At 38.1% G+C, this 16,759-nt stretch overlaps 1 pseudogene across 1 annotated transcript; it reads right to left on the bottom strand.

Annotated features, from left to right (window-relative positions):
* Positions 1-2,182: 2,182 nt before the first annotated feature.
* LOC309411622 (ATP-binding cassette sub-family C member 2-like) lies at positions 2,183-16,623 on the bottom strand (annotated as a pseudogene). Its single transcript has 10 exons — positions 16,407-16,623; positions 13,095-13,272; positions 11,909-12,057; positions 10,767-10,810; positions 9,849-10,049; positions 8,909-9,035; positions 7,426-7,526; positions 6,305-6,448; positions 5,516-5,675; positions 2,183-3,036 (listed from the first exon to the last, which is right to left on the bottom strand). The product of its transcript is annotated as an ATP-binding cassette sub-family C member 2-like (transcript).
* Positions 16,624-16,759: the final 136 nt, after the last annotated feature.

The raw sequence follows: 16,759 nt of genomic DNA, 5'->3' as shown, positions 1-16,759 counted from the left end.
TTGGGGCCTTTACTTTGCAGATTTAAATGTATGTATTTAATTCAACATATATTCAAATGTCTTTGGAGTCACTGTGGCCTTTCCTTCTGCCCTGCTGTAAATTCATCTGAAAGTCTGCTGACGTTACAGTAGGTCATTAGTCTTCATTTATTTTTTTAATGCACTGTGTAAAATGAGCAGACCTGTACAAAAATAGAACCACACCACAGTGAAGTTGAACTATTAAAAGCTTTTGCAATTTTGGGACAGGTTAGGCAGGAGTGTGTGAGTAACTTCAAATGGTTAAACTCTCCATGCAAATAAATGAAGTACTACTTTTCCTTTTGCATACTCCTTCACTCTGGAGGAGTTAAATCTCCTTCAGTGTTAACCTGGGAATTGTAAGGGAAGGGCCAGTTGTTTACTTGTGGGAAAAAAAAAAAAATCACAAAAGGGTATTTATTCAGATTTCTATACAGGGTTTGTTTTGGTTTTGGTTTTGGGGTTGTTTTTTTTTTAGAGAACTTACTATATGTTGGGTATCTCACAATGCTTTCTTATTTATTAAATAACTTCTGAATTCTGCAATCAAGTTATTTATATTGTGTCTTTTTATTTTAATACTGTATTTTGGCACAAACAATTGAATTTTAAAGATGAGTCTACTGTACTAAGTGGCTATTTCCAGGTATGTGCATGTACTGCTTGCCAAAAGTCTCTCATTAAACAAATTGGTATTTGAAGGCTGAAATCTTTCTACAAATCTTTCTACAATCTTGAAATTCGAATATGGTTGCCTGTGGTTAGGTGTGTAACAAATTTATATAGCTAAAGCTTGTTTTGTGGGTTGAAATTATGAAAGTATAAGATGCCTCACCAATGGTATGTTTCTGAATTGTTCCCAAGTGCAGATGATAAAATGCATTTTATAAATAACCCTTAAGAATGTTTTTAATAAAAGCAATTTCTGCCCTTTGGACATGTCTTGTTTCAGTTTCTCAGGGAAATACTGTAACAGCACTATTTTCCTGCCTTCCTTGAATTCCTTTGCAGGTTAGAGGATGAGGTTGTAATCCCTCAACTTGTCAAGGAGGTGTTAGACCCTGGAGTGGTGTGTCTCCTCTAGGAAGTGGCACAGAGGAGTGTTAGGAACTGAGGTGGCAGGGGAAAAAAACCCTTTCTCCTCAAGCTGCAGTTTGGGGTGGAAGAAGGGAACTGAAAATAAAAGTTCACTCGATATTAACCAGGTGTCAGTATAAAAATCATATAACAGGGCTGCCTGAAACTTTATTCATACACTTTGAGGTGTTTTTTGTGTGTTTTGTTGTTTTTTTTTTAAAGAAGTTCATGGGGATCTTCTCTTAGTTTTTGAAGATAAGACTGCATTGATTGAGCTGGTATTAATTTTGAATAATTTTAGGAACTGTAATAAATATAATTAATTTTTATATATATATATAACTGTAATAAATAAAAATGAATATTTATGTGGCCTACAAAAGCATAGGCATGTTTAACTGACACGTTCGGTAAATGTATATAACCTGTCCTACCACTGTAATTAGTATGGAGGTTTGCATTAAAATCTGCTAGCAAAAAGATTGCTGCACCTGACCCCATTTTTCTGGAATATTTTCACAATGTGATTTTTTAATGTTCAATTAGATATATAAGACATGGCTTTCAGTTATTTGAAATAATTTTTCAGTTTATGTAAACAATTACTCAGAAATCACAAGATCAAAAGGAAAATTAACTTAATGGGGCAAGTTTATTGCCTCAAGAATAACCTAAGTATACATGCAAATATGCATGTCCTAAAAATCAGCACCACGTGACATCTGCCTGTACGTCCACCCAGAAAGGAGTTCTGGTTTTTTATGAATTTGCCATCATAATAAGAACTTATTAACTAAATGGGCATAATGTCAGAGCAACTTAATTAAGTACTATTTTTTTAATTAAAAACAGCATGTGAACAGCAAGATTTATTTTTCAGTCTTTACTAGTGTAACAGTTAAAATATGCCAAGGACTTTACTGCTTCATTATGTTGTTCCAGTGCCAATGTGATCAAAATACGTGATTTGTGTAAAATTAGAAAGTCATTTTAAGAAACTTGATCAATATATATCCAGATTGTAGCTGTAGTAAACGGCAATGCTGTGAGGAGCCTTTGAGCAAGCTAGTTGTTTTATGTGGAATACAAGATACTATATTCACATAATGGGGACTCTGAATAAGCCAGATGGAATGCTAAACCACTTTTTATTAACGTTCAGTGTAAAAGTTTGGATACTCGTGTGTGTTAGCTGTGGTGTATTCCCTCTAGAAACTTCCTCCTGAAAATGATCTGTCAAAAAAATTCAAGTTGATATTCAGTACACTCCATTTAAAACCTGCCCCTTTGCTGCTGAAAGCTTCAGTATTTGTCACGTAGAGCTTAGAGTCCTTTTAGTTCAAGTGCCACCCTCCTTACAGAACTATGCCTCCTTTCCAGGTTTGGGGTTTTTTGGTTTGGTTTTTTTTGGTTTGTTCTGTTTTGTTTTTTGGTTTGTTTTGGTTTGTTTTTTTTTTTAATTTAAATAAATGAGCACTGTTCCAGTCAAAAGTAATTAGGTGGTGCATTAATTCTGTGCCCCTCCCCCCCCCCCCCCATATACCTATTCATATACTTGAGCTGAAACTAGTCTCCTTTGGCTTCCCATATAGCACAAGCCACAGGACTTTATATAGTTGTGAAACTTGTACTACCAGAACAATTCTACTTAGAGTGATGGGAGAAATGTCAATTTCATGCTGATACTTTCTGAAGTAAATTCTCTGGAAGGAACACATAGTTTTACAGTACCAGAAAATAACTGCAATAGCACTTCCTTATTTATCTACCTGAGATTTTCACCACCTTCTGAAACCTCACGAAGGAGCTTCTTTGGGAGTGACTGGACAAAATCCTCTAAGTCAGTCACACAGTTCCAGTACCTCCCACAGTTCAAGATCAGTGTTTTCCAAGTGGATTCAAGTTTGACTGCAGTGTCCCAGAAAACAGGATGGGGTCCCACATAACAGCAGCATGTGAGTGCACAAATTCCAACACAAACCTGAAACAATCTGCCATAAATCCCTACATTCATATAGGAAATTGGGACAAATAATTCTGGAAATGAAGCTTTGCAAGGGAAATTGTAACGTTTTGAAGCTGGTGGATGAAAAGAAAAATCACTTGGGGTTTCAGTGTGCTCAGTTATTCATTAAGGTGAAATGTGAAGAGCCAAAGATTTCTAACGCATTTCTCCATGCTACCAGTTCTATAGCTGACTAAAGACCTGCCCAGCACCTGGCAACTGCAACAACGTATGAATTATTACTATTGTCAAGTTTGTGAAGCACTGGGTACTACATCCAGGAGCACTGTTAAGAAAAATTAGAAGGCTGTGATTATTAGTCAAATATTCTTAATTTCCTATAGGAAAGGGCACATATCAATAAGAACAAAAGTGGTTATTGCGTAAATGAGCATCACTAGCTTCTGTGCACTGAATGGAGCAGGGAATGTCTGGAAAGGCACACGTAGACTGGTACATGCCAGGATGCCTATGGGTCATACCCAGCCCTTACGACTGTAGAAACAAGTGTTCAGTACTTAAACACTTTTTTTGGATGGAGGCAAAAGCCTTTTTCTTCAAAAGGCAAATTTAAGAAGTCAGTACTTGATAACATATGATTACCTGCACAGATTTATAAATAGGACTGATGTTTTTAGAGGCAGTGAACAGACCCATTGACTAAGTGCAGTCACAGTGCTTGTGACCCAAGAGGTAGACTGTAAAAGGCCAACAACATTCACTAGTAAGCTACATGCAGGTGGAACGGTGAATTTTGAGGGAGCTACGTGACCAAAAAGGACTGTTAAAATGGTATGAGTTCTTGTGCATGTTCTTCATTTAAACTTCATGTGTCTTGCATTAGAACATCAGTTAAGTAATTTGCAAAGCTGTACTTTAATATCATTGTTGAAAACTGTTTGTATGAGATACATTTGACTGATCTGAAAAAGTATGTGCACACAGAAAGTTTTGGTATCTTGCCATATCCTTTTTTCTCTCCCAGACTTTTATCTTCATCTAGTTCATTCTCCTGATCTACGCAGTTCAACACTCCAGGCTCCACCTACTCTCCACAACCTCCACTCTCCATTTTTCCACCCCTCCAGTCCTAGTTTCCTTGTCTGATCCCAGCTTCTTAGTTCACTAAACTTTCCTGTACCTCTCTCAATTTAATTGCCTTGATGTGGATCCACTATTCTCTATCCACAGTAAATCAGACCTGCAACTGCAGTTGAGAAAATACTGTGCAATTTACAACTGCCAGACGTTGGGCAGATTCGTAGAGTATTAGCTGCTTGAAACAAGAAAATGTACCGTGCATGTATGAATTGGTGTGTTTTGAAGTCCTGCAGCATAGTCAAATTTGGTTTAGTATTGTCATTTCTGACTGAAAAGTTGTACCAAACCCTGTAAATTTATCATTCCCCTGAGCAAATATATTTCTCAAAGGAAAAGCAGCCAAGGATTTGAAGGAATATATACATATTTTTTTCTATTCAGCTCATTCTTGGAAAGACCCAAGCTGTTTTGATTTAAATACTAGCTACTAGCCTCATCTCCATGCACAATCTATGGTAGAGACACACAGGACACATTACCAGGGTTAAAGCTCCACAAAAGCAAGAAAAAACCAAAACTTTCCTTTGGAAAATGTCAGATAAATTTATTATAAGTGATGTTAACATCAGCCTTGCACAAAAATGGTTTTATGAATGGCATTCATAAAATGTAAAAAACATGCAAAAAGTCTCCAGGTGACCATTACATTTGTGTTTTAGGTTTTACTTTATACTGGAGCATTTCAACATAAATCAGCTTACCAGCATGAACACAATCCTAATGATATGTGAATTAATCTTGAGTTTCCTGCCCTGTTCTGAAGCAAGCAGGGACAGCTTTACATGACAGACCATAGCAGATTAATTTAAATACATTTTACATGATTCTTGTACATATCACTTTATTCCCTACATTCTTTAGACATAATTAGAGTTATTTTAAAATATTTTTGCCTTCAGGCGGGACCTAAAAACACCATATACATACAGATTCTGGAGAACACGAGTTATTCTAGCTAAGACTGTTAAACGAAACCTGGCATAATAAAACATAATGTCATGCTTGTGGTCTCCCTGTTTTGTGGCTTCTTCCATATAATTGCCAACATGCAGTTGTGACATTTTTCAGGATAGCATTATGCCAGCAGTACTGAAGAATACTGTCTAATCAAATAGCTAAGATTCTCAAAAATTCAATTCTAAAACCTGACAGGCCAAACCAGAGCCTGTTTTCAAAGATCAGTAAAATTCTATTGGAGTTTTATGCCTCTGTCTCTTGTCAGCCTGTGGACTTTGGGGTTATAATTTCAAAAAAACCAAAATGTGTTTTGTGTTAATAAAAAAAAAAAGTTCTCTCTAAAACACATCTCACCTGTGGAATAATGTTAAGATTTCCATGTAGGTCATGGAACCCAATAGTTGATACATCAATTCCAATTGGTAATTATTTTGCCTTCAGATCCCTCTAGAACTCTAAGCAAGCAATTTGTGAATGCTGATTTACCAGCTCCTGTTCTTCCAACAATTCCAACCTGAAACAAAAAGTTTTCTGATAAAGACTATAACTTTCCATGCTAAACATTCTATATGAAAAATGATTAGTGAATTCAGTTTCAACTTTCAGTTGAAAACTTCAGTTTCTTTCACCAACATGCAATCCTATAGGTGGATAAAACTGTTTAAAACTCACTTTTGGAACACATGACTCTCAATCACAGCTCTCCCTCAGAAGCTGTACAGCCTATGCCTGGTTCAGCGGGAATCCTTTCCATTTCCCCTCACTTTTGTCTAGCACTCCTCAGCTCAAACCAATGACTGTAAACTAGGTCTTGCTTGGCGTTCCTTGATCCTAAACCCAAAGTTGATTAGCACTAATCTGTCAGCATTTTTCTCTTCATAAATATTCAACACAGTGGACAAGAAGTTTAATTTCAGATTTGGATCTGCCTTAAGACTGCCAAATTCATAAAAACTTCTTTCAGTTTCTTACAGGGATAAGAGTTTCTACATAGTAGGAGAAAATACTTTTCCTTTCTCATTTGTCTTTTCTTTAATGTCTTATCCACTTAACATCTTCCCTGTTCAACATCATCTTGTTGTATCTAGTATTGGAGTATACAGAATTTTATACCTCTGATTTATTTCTTATTATATACAGTACCTTCTCTTTGCTCTGTGTCTGAAAAGAGACATCATTCAGGGCTAAACAAAGATCCTTCCTATACTGAGCCTTGTAGTTAACAAACTCTATTATTCCTCTCTCAGGCCACCCCACTGGTAGTCTTTTTGACATTATCCATGGTTACTGGAATTAAAACCATTGGTATTTCAGTATATGACAGTAAAAATGTTACAAGTTAATAAAAACATTAGGAAAATTATGTTCCTAATTTTTAAGAATTCCAGCAAGTTTAGGATAATTCCAATGCAATATAAGGGAAGGAGAACCTACTTTCATGAACACTGGTCAGAAGCATTCCAGCTGGGATTTTTAGGGTTTTTGCTTTTGGGGTGTGGGTTTTTTTAACAACATCTTATACACTCATTTAGAAAAGTAAACTCAGTTTAACTGGGTAGTTGCTAATAGTCAGGTATCTGTTCCATCAACTGACAGGAACTGAATTTAATCTGATGCCTCATCTCCCAGATACTAAAAATGTGTATTTTATGAGAAACATTTTGTATTAAGAAGTAGAGCAGGAGAGAACAGAAAGATGGGAACAAAGGTTAAGAAACTTAAACATGGAGGAAGGGTAAAAGAGAATGAAGTAGAAGAAAGTCTTGTTTCCGAGACAGACCAAGGCTCTTATGACTCCGTACTTGACATGGGCACTACTTTCAGAAAAGCATAATAAACAATGCAAATCGGTTTGAAACAAATGTCTCTCCAGATATGAGGTGAGTAACAGTTAGGGGTCTGACAGGCCCATCATCCTCTCTTCCCCTCTTAAAATGCTCCTCTTGGTTGCAGATAGCATAGAGTTCACCTGAGCTTCAGCCGCATTAGCCTTACTACAAAATCTATTGCTAAGAAGGATGCCAAGAAATTTACAGGTCAAAATAGGAATAAAACTGCTATGACTGTAAGTGTAAGGAAGAATCTACCTATTATTTGCAGTGTAAAAAAAAAAAAAAGAGAAAAGATTTAATACAAATAAATACCAAATTTCATACCTGCTCTTACCACTCACCAATATTAAAGTCAATCTAAGTCAGTCATTTTCTATGCATGTAAATTAAATATTCAAGAGGAATGCTCACCATTTCAAGAAGAATGCTCACCTTTTCATCCATTTTTGCATATTCAGAAACTCTTTCAATTGAAACTGCATTAGTCTCAATTTCACTGCTTTACACACACAAAAATTTAGACTCTGAATTATCTGGGGAAATAGTTGCATCATAGAATGTAAAAAATTGATTCCACTAGAATACAGCATACTGACTTCAAAACTTACCCTGAATTTAATCATCTCATAAGCTGAATGCTTAATCACAGAAGCCAAATAGTGTACAGAAAATGATGGCATGCCAAATGAACTATCACTTAGAAAATGACTGATCTCAGCATTCCTCTGAGCACTTCTCGTCTGCCTTCAGACTCCCCAATGGCTATTGTAATTTCTGCTAACATAACAGCTCCAGAAATCTAAAACTACTTCAGGATCAACAGAAAGTGCACAGTAATTGTATATGTTGAAAGGAAAAACATATATGGCTCATATTGTGGGTACATTATTGCACTATTCCCTAGGTAATCTACCTATACAGAACAAAGAATTTCTAATGGAGATACCTATTTGGTCTACCACGTCTGCCAAATTTGTCATCTTCAAGCATTGGGAATGCTTCTGCAGACGTTCTGCGGTTAAATATTCCTACTTCTATAGGAAAAAAGTGAGCCAAAAATATTTCTCGAGTCAACCATTTTGAGATGCTGTATGTAACTAAATAAAGAATAGTGTCAATCTGACATTAGATGATGGTGAAAAACTGTGCAGTACCTGTGACTGTCATCACCAAGTATATGATGATATAAAGGAGATGATTGTTCTATCTCTGAATAACAGAAAATGGAACTCTTGTGGGTTGGGGGTGATGTGGATATGTCATGACAGGTAATTGTCTATATTTTTTTTTCATTTCTATTCATTAGTTTCTGTCAGCTGTGTTTCTGAAGCACTCACCACAGTAAGAACCTGGACACCACTAGACTCCTAAGCATCACAAGTTTAAACAAACTTGGATGCTTAGTTTGTCTATACATAATACTTAAGATTTATTTTAACTAGCAAATTATCAATACAGTTTACCTTACTTCAAGACACATTTCAAATGTGGCTCACATATTACTTTTACAAGGATAATGCCAAAGTAAATTATTTCATTAAACTTTTCAGTAAGCATTCCTTCCTACATAACATTCAGTAAGTGAACAAGAACAAGAAATCAAATATGATGTATAATTGTACATGACTAAGCTTATTTGGTTTAACAAAACACTTAAAAATAAACCATACCTAGATTCATTAACTTTATTTTTAAATCTGTTTTAATAATTATTATTTCATCTAAATTCAGAAGTGGAAAATAATTAATGTGAAGCTGTCCAGAATTAGTGGAATTCAAAGGAAAACTCTGTTCTGCCCATGGGATTTAGTTTCATTGATTCCACCGCGTATATTCACCTACTCAACTTCATTGTATGTATTCTTCCCTTTTCATATGCAAAGTGGTAGCAGCAAAAGTTTATACCATTACTTATGTTTAGAGTGTGGGATATCAATAAAGCCACTGTAGAAGAACTCACTGTATTTCCATGCAGTGCTACAAAGAGTGCAGCAAAGAACACTGTTAAATTTCCCAGAAATTCAAGCCTGACAGAAAACCACCTGTAGTCAATCAAGGCAAAGAAAAAAGGGAATTACCTACAAAATTTTTATACTACAGTGAACACATTGCTAATATAATGACTCTTTGAGATCATTATATTAGCAATTTACCCATTTTACAAAAGAGATAAGCACTATCATTCCCATTTTACAGATTGACTGGGGAGGGAATATGACAGATCTAGAATTGGTAGCACCACTAAAAACAAAATGCAAGTCTCTCAACGCCTGGCTAGTGCTTCCTTCACTCATATTGCTTTCCTACTCTTCCTGTCTGGAAAAGATTCAGGTATATGACTGAAAACCAAAACTGAAAATCTCCTTGCTGATCTCTGCCTGTAACTGAACTGAATCACAAAGGAAGGAGAGGAAATGGACTTATTTCCTTAAACCCAAGATTCCACTCTCAAGACCTACCTGATGCCTATAGGTACAGACACCAGGTTACTTCCACATGAACTACTGAAATATAAACGTGATTTGTTCATAAACTTGTACGAGGAACTCATAGTTGAAATGTAGTACAATCTATGCTCATGACCTAATGGTAAACTTTTTTTTTTCTTTTTTTTTAATAGTCTCATCCCAGACAGCATATGCATATTTTCTATAAACTTACTAGTTTCTGGTACATAAAGAAGAAATCATCCTAGTGCTTAGCCATAATCTATGCATTCATTACAAAGTGTGGTGGATAAATTGCTCTTATCCTTCTGTTTCTCAGTGGGTTTACTCTGAGTAAAGGTAAACACTTAGTTGTGGAATTCTACAGAAGAGGGTCTCAATCACAGATGCAGAACTGCTGTAAAGTACCTGTTTGAGATGACATTGTTGTAGAAGTAAACTAAGTTCTCATACACAAAATAATTATTTTTTTCTAATGAAACTCTCTTGGCGGCCAAATGCTCAAATTGTTGATCACGCTACAAGAGTCTCACTGAAGTGTGAGATCACAGGAGAATGCAATGTTCCTGCTAGCTGTTGAATTTGTTGTGAACTCACTATGTAATATTGCTAATAAAACAGTACAGACAAAACAGACGTTTTAAGTTGCTACAGTTTCTTTCACATTGTTTAAAATATTCACAATATTTATTTCCAGTTAAGTAATCTGTTATATAATTTCTGTAAATTTTGAATATGAAAAAGTTGGAAGTGTCTACACAGGAAAAAAGCTATTCACAAACAGTACAGAAAAAAAAATCTGTCTCTTGGGACACGCCAACGTTGTAATGCTGACATAACTGCAATATATAAATTACTGGCACGGTTAAAATATGAGCACATTCTTTCCAAATTCTATAGAAAATACACTATAGCACAAGAGGTATGTAAACAACCAACTAAAACTTCTATGTAAATCTTCAAATCAGAATGTCCTGCTTCTTTCTCAGATGAAAGACAACCTTTATTTCTCCAATGTAATGGTATCTGTATTTAAATTCCTTAGCAGAGAATTAATCCAGGCACTCTTTCCTTCCTCTGTATTCTTATTTTAAGACTCTTCTAAGGTCTTTAATTATAGACCATACTTTGAGCATCAAGAAACAGGAATGCAGCCATTGGTCTTTCTGAAAGATTCCGTTTTGGTTTCTCAGTAGCGTAACTGACACTCTAGAGAAAAAATAGCATAGGTAGTTTAGACATCTTTCTATTTTACATCTGCTGTTTCAGGGATACCCTTCAACTTCTAACTTTCACTATAATATACACACCATTTTTTCATGTAACTTCATCAAATTTCTCGGTGGGATCCATATCAATATTGTATCTTCCTAAGAAAAAGGAAAATATAAAGAGAAAAATGAAAGTCGTTAAAAGTTCCCAAGCCTTACAGGATATATTCTAAAAGTGTTCTAATTTCCTTTTCATTTGCTGTTACGTCTTTCCACTCCTCCCTGTCAAACCTCAGCAAATATTTGAGGATGCTGGCTCCAGGATTAGGCCCCCATCCCTGGAAACATTCAAGGTCAGGTTGGAGGGGTCTCTGAGCAACATGATCTAGTTGAAGATGTCCCTGCTCATTGCAAGGGGGATGGACTAGATGACCTTAAAAGGTCCTTTCTAACCCAAACTATTCTATGATTCCATGATTATAAACATCTCTAGCCACTTATCTGTTATAGGACTCTTCTGTGTCATGTGGAGAGATTCTGTCTCTCAAAATTAAATAACCACAATTAATCTCCTCCTGAAGTACAGGATGAAAACAGGTCAAACAGACTGCTTTGTCAATGTACCTGTTTCTTTCCTACAACTTGCAGGTACAGAAGTAAGCTGAGTCCCAATCCATGTGAATGATTTTTATGTATGTTTTTTCAAAGTACTATGCAGTATTTGTTTATGCTGTCTACTTACTGGCTGAAAGTATTTCATAAGAGTATTAAAAGTTGATTTATTTTTTTCGTCTATAAATAGACCATATTCTCCAACTCCTTCTGCTATGCTCCATGATTACAGCAGTCTAAGGTGATGGAAATGGGAAACATCCAATATAAAACAGGACATAATCATTGACACTGCAAGATTAATTTGAAATATCCTTAAGTTATTTATTGGGAGATAAATCCTTAGCAGAATCCAGTAACTTTACCAGGTAATTAATACAGTATGTAAAAGTAGAAAACAGATGCATAAGGCAGCTTTATCATACATTCATTAGTTGAAAGAGTAAACCATTTGATCTCAAGACATTAAAGCCTGACTGTTTTTCAGATTATAACCTCTAATTCTATAACAAAACATAGACAGGAATGCTCTACATTTTCCAGCAATTATTATTTTCATTTCCAGGAAGGGGAGGAGGAATATTTTGAGACAATTGAATGAAAAGAAAAAAATACTAAGCCAACACAGTATACAAATTTTCTCACCTTCCATTGGGGTTGTCTCTTCACTTGTATGCTCTGCACTGAAGACTTGAATAAGCTCAGCAAAATCAGCTTTCTTTGAAATGAGTTCCCTTACTATTACAAGATCAGTGTGAGGCATGAACATTGGGCTGAGTCGCCAATATACGAGCCTGAAACACAATGTTTTCCATTTTACCATGTAAATACAAAGTCCATATTAAAAATAGACATTATATTATGATAGCTGGAATGATATAACGGAATTTTTCTGGATTTTGCTCATTTAGCTGTCTGCTTTGTTACTGTTATGGTTATTTATTGCCTACTTTACTACATTACTCTCTTAATTGCTGATTGTAATGTCAAACTTTATGCTTATAGCTACTTACGTTTACTTGTACTTACCTGTTTCTTAATGTGTATCTTCTGCTCAGGAATGGTTTAGATTAGGTTGAAAAGAGAAGATACTACAGCTTTTATTATACTACATGTAGTTTGATAGTCTCAATATTAAAATCTGCTTACAAGCAGAACTAGAGTTCTTGCTTCTGCCAGATACTTATAACCCAGAAGCAGGTAAACTCAGGGGAAGAGGGAAAGCAAAAGACATTTACTTCATAGTAAGTAACGTATTCATAATAGTAAGTATTTCATAGTGGTACATGTGTTTTGCAGGCATCAGCCAGCAGAAATAATCTGTACTAATTCATAACACTGAGGAGAGATTTTTTACAAGCTATCTTACCTTCCCACATGAACAGTTTTTAAATGTGAGAATCTATTCCTTCTGATTCCATTTTCCCCTAGGAATTTCTTTGTTCAACAAAAAGCCTTTCTTACTATAACCTGTACTGGCTATAACCCATTTACCGCAGTGAGGCATCAAAAGTGACCACAAAGGGCCTGCTTTCTATATGCGGATCACAGCACTCCTCAAAAACTGCCAGTAAAGAAGAAATGAGCAGATATTATATGAATCTTTCAGACTTCCAGGCCAGACCATCTCTCAATCTTTTTTTCAGTCTGTAATATGTCTACCCTATAGGCTCCAAATTGGCACAATCAGCTGTGCTTTTTATTTAGCCTCTATATTCACTATAATTTTTATCAACACACTAGGTAAATTATGAGCTTTGGCAGAATGACTGGAACTTTTACTGTCTGTTGCATTATACAAAGCAGTTCATCCTCAAATTGAAAGGAATACTTTACCTTGCTTTTTGGGAGACCTGAAGGGCCAATTATCTTCTCAAAAAGATGTTTCCCAACATGTATATCTACAGCAGACAGATAATCTGTCTTATCCAAAAGATAAAAGTCAGCATTGCTGTACACAGCTCTGGTGAGACCCACTCTCTGCTTCTGCCCTCCACTTATATTGATACCTGTCCTGGTTTCAGCCAGGGTAGAGTTACTTTTCTTTATAGAAGCTAGTGTGAGGCTAAAGTGTGAGTCCTAAACTAAACTAGGAGCCCTAAGCTAAACTAGTCATAAAGTAGAAGTGCTCCTAAGAAAGTCTTAAATAATAAGTTGATTATTTCACTGCATTTAATTGAAACTGAATTTTTCTCGCTCACTGCTTCAAATATTTCAGTTATCAAGGTTACACACTGAAGGATGGCCTTAATTCTCACTTTCACTATTCTTGACGAATATTCCTCTTCACCTCTTACATATTCTGAGTTAAGCACTAGAAGATGTCAGTTTGTGTAACTGAAGTTAATGGTGGTCATGTATTCCTAACGAAGGATCCAGTTTGATCCATAGAATCATTTAGGTTGGAAAAGACCTTTAACATGACCGAGTCCAACCGTTAATCGAGCACTGACAAGTCCATCGCTAAACTGTGTCCCCAAGCACCTCATCTACATGTCTTTTTAAATACCTCCAGGGATGGTCATTCAACCACTTCCCTGGGCAGCCTGTTCCAATGCTTGACAACGCTTTTGGTGAAGAATTTTTGCCTAATAACTAATCTAAACCTCCCCTGGTGCAACTTGAGGCCATTTCCTCTTGTCCTATCACTTGTTACCTCAGAAAAGAGACTGACAGCCACCTTGCTACAACCTCCTTTCAGGTAGTTGTAGAGAGCAATAATGTCTCCCCTCAGCCTCCTTTTCTCCAGACTGAACAACCACAGTTCCTTCAGCTGCTCCTTGTAAGTCTTGTCCTCTAGACCCTTCACCAGATTTGTTGCTCTTGTTTGGACACACTCCAGCACCTTTCTTGTAGTGAGGGGCCCAAAACTGAACACAGAATTCGAGGTGCGGCCTCGCCAGTGCCAAGTACAGGGGCACAATCACTTCCCTACTCCTGCTGGCCACACTATTTCTGATACAAGCCAGGATGCTATTGGCCTTCTTGGCCACCTGGGCACGCTGTTGGCTCACCTTCAGCTGGCTGTCGACCAACATCCCCAGATCCTTTGCTGGGCAGCTCTCCAGCCACTCTTCCCCAAGCTTGTAGCGTACCATGGGGCTGTTATGACCCAAGCGCAGGACCCAGCATTTGGCCTTGCTGACCCTCATACTAGTGGCCCCAGCCCATTGATCCAGCCTGTCCAGATCCCTCTGTAGAGCCTTCCTTCCCTCAAGCAGATCAACACTCCCATCCAAGTTGGCATTGTCTGCTTACTGAGGGTGCACTTGATTCCCTCATCTACATCAAAGAGATTAAACAAAACTGGCCACAATATTGAGCCCTAGGGAACACCACTTGTGGCCAGTCATCAACTGGATTTGACTCCATTCACCACAATGCTTTGGCCTTGGCCATCCAGCCAGTTTTTTACCCAGCAAAGAGTACACCTGTCCAAACCATGAGCAGCCCATTTCTGTGGGAGAATGCTGTGGGAAATGGTGTCAAAGGCTTTACTAAAGTCCAGGTAAACAACATCCACAGCCTTCCCCTCATCCACTAAGCGGGTCACCTTGTCATAGAAGGAGATCAGATTAGTCAAGCGGGACCTGCCTTTCATAAATCCATGCTTGGCTGGGCCTGATCATCTGGTTGTCCTGTACATGCTGCATGATGGCACTCAAGATGATCCATTCCATAACCTTCCCTGGCACCGAGGTCAGACTGACAGAACTGTAGTTCCTCAGATTCTTCTTCTGGCCCTTCTTGTAGATGGGTGTCACATTTGCTAACCTCAAGTCAACTGGGACCTCCCTGGATAGCCAGGTGTCCTGGTTTCATTTGAGATAGAGTTAATTTTCTTCACAGAAGCTAGTGTGAGGCTGTGTTTTGAATTTGGGAAGAGAAAATGTTGATAAGGTGCTGATGTTTTGGGTTGTTGCTAAGCGGTCAAGGACTGTACGGCTTTTCATGCTGGCCTGCCAGTGAGAAGGGGGGACTGCACAGGAAGCTGGGAGGGGACACAGCCGGGACAGCTGACCCAGGCTGGTCAAAGAGAGATTCCATACCATATGAAGTCATGCTCGGTATATGAAGTTGTGACGAAGAAGAAGGAAGCGGTGGAGTGGACATTCAGGGTTATGGCATCCATCTGCCCAAGAAACCATTACACGTGATCGAGCCCTGCTTCTCTGGAGATCACTGAACACCTGCCTGCCGATGGGGAGCAGTGAATGAATTCCCTGTTCTGCTCTGCTTGCGTGCGCGACTTTTGCTTTACCTATTAAACTGTCTGTATCTCAACCTACGAGTTTTCTCACTTTTACCCTTCCAATTCTCTCGCCCGTCCCACTGTGGGGGAGTGAGTGAGCGGCTGCGTGGTTCTTAGTTGCTGGCTGAAGTTAAACCACGACACCAGGACTGCTAATAGATGATTGAAAGTGTCTTGGTGAGCACTTCCACCAGCTCCCTCAGTACCCCTGGGTGGATCCCATCTGGTCCCATAGACTTCTGTATGTCTAAGTGGTATAGCAGGTCACTAACCATTTCCATGTGGATTATGGGGACTTCATTCTGCTCCCCATCCCTGTCTTCCAGCTCAGGGGGCTGGGTACCCTGAGAACAACTGGTCTTACTATTAAAGACTGAGGCAAAGAACGCATTAAGTACTCCAGCCTTTTCCTCATCCTTTGTCACTATGTTTGCCCCTGCATCCAATAAAGGATGGAGATACTCCTTAGTCCTCCTTCTGTTGCTAATGTATTTAGAGAAGCATTTTTTATTGTCTTTTACAGCAGTAGCCAGATTAAGTTCTAGCTGGGCTTTGGCCCTTCTAATTTTCTCCCTGCATAACCTGTGGTCCTCCTGAGTTGCCTGCCTCTTTTTCCAAAGGTCATAAACTCTCTGTTTTTTTCCTGAGTTCCAGCCAAAGCTCTTTGTTCATCCAGGCCAGTCCTCTTCCCTGCCAGCTCATCTTTCAGCACATGCAGATGGCCTGCTCAGGCACCTTTAAGACTTCCTTCTGGAAGAATGTCCAGCCTTCCTGGACTCCTTTGCCCTTCAGGACTGCCTCCCGAGGTACCCCGTCAACCAGGCCCCTAAACAGGCCAAAGTCTGCCCTTCAGAAGTCCAAGACTGCAGTTCTGCTAACCCACCTCCGTACTTCTCAAAGAATCAAAAACTATAATTTCATGATCACTATGCCCAAGACGGTCTCCAACCATCACATCACCCACAAGTCCTTCTCTGTTCACCACCAAAAGGTCCAGTGGGGTGCCTTCCCTAGTTGGATCCCTCACCATCTGTGTCAGAAAGCTATCTTCCACACCCTCTAAGAACCTCCTATACTGTTTCCACTGTATTGTGTAACCAGTGGACATCTGGTAAGTTTAAGTCCCCCACAAGAACAAGGGCTAGCCATCATGAGACTTCTCCCAGCTGCTTACAGAATATTTCATCTGTCTCTTCATCCTGGTTGGGTGGTCTATAACAGACTCCCACCACAATATCTGCCTT

This window comes from Phaethon aethereus (genome assembly GCF_964289735.1).
Source record: "Phaethon aethereus genome assembly, chromosome: 1".
NCBI classification, from domain to species: Eukaryota; Metazoa; Chordata; class Aves; order Phaethontiformes; family Phaethontidae; genus Phaethon; species Phaethon aethereus.
This window is presented reverse-complemented; position numbering and strand designations above follow the sequence as displayed.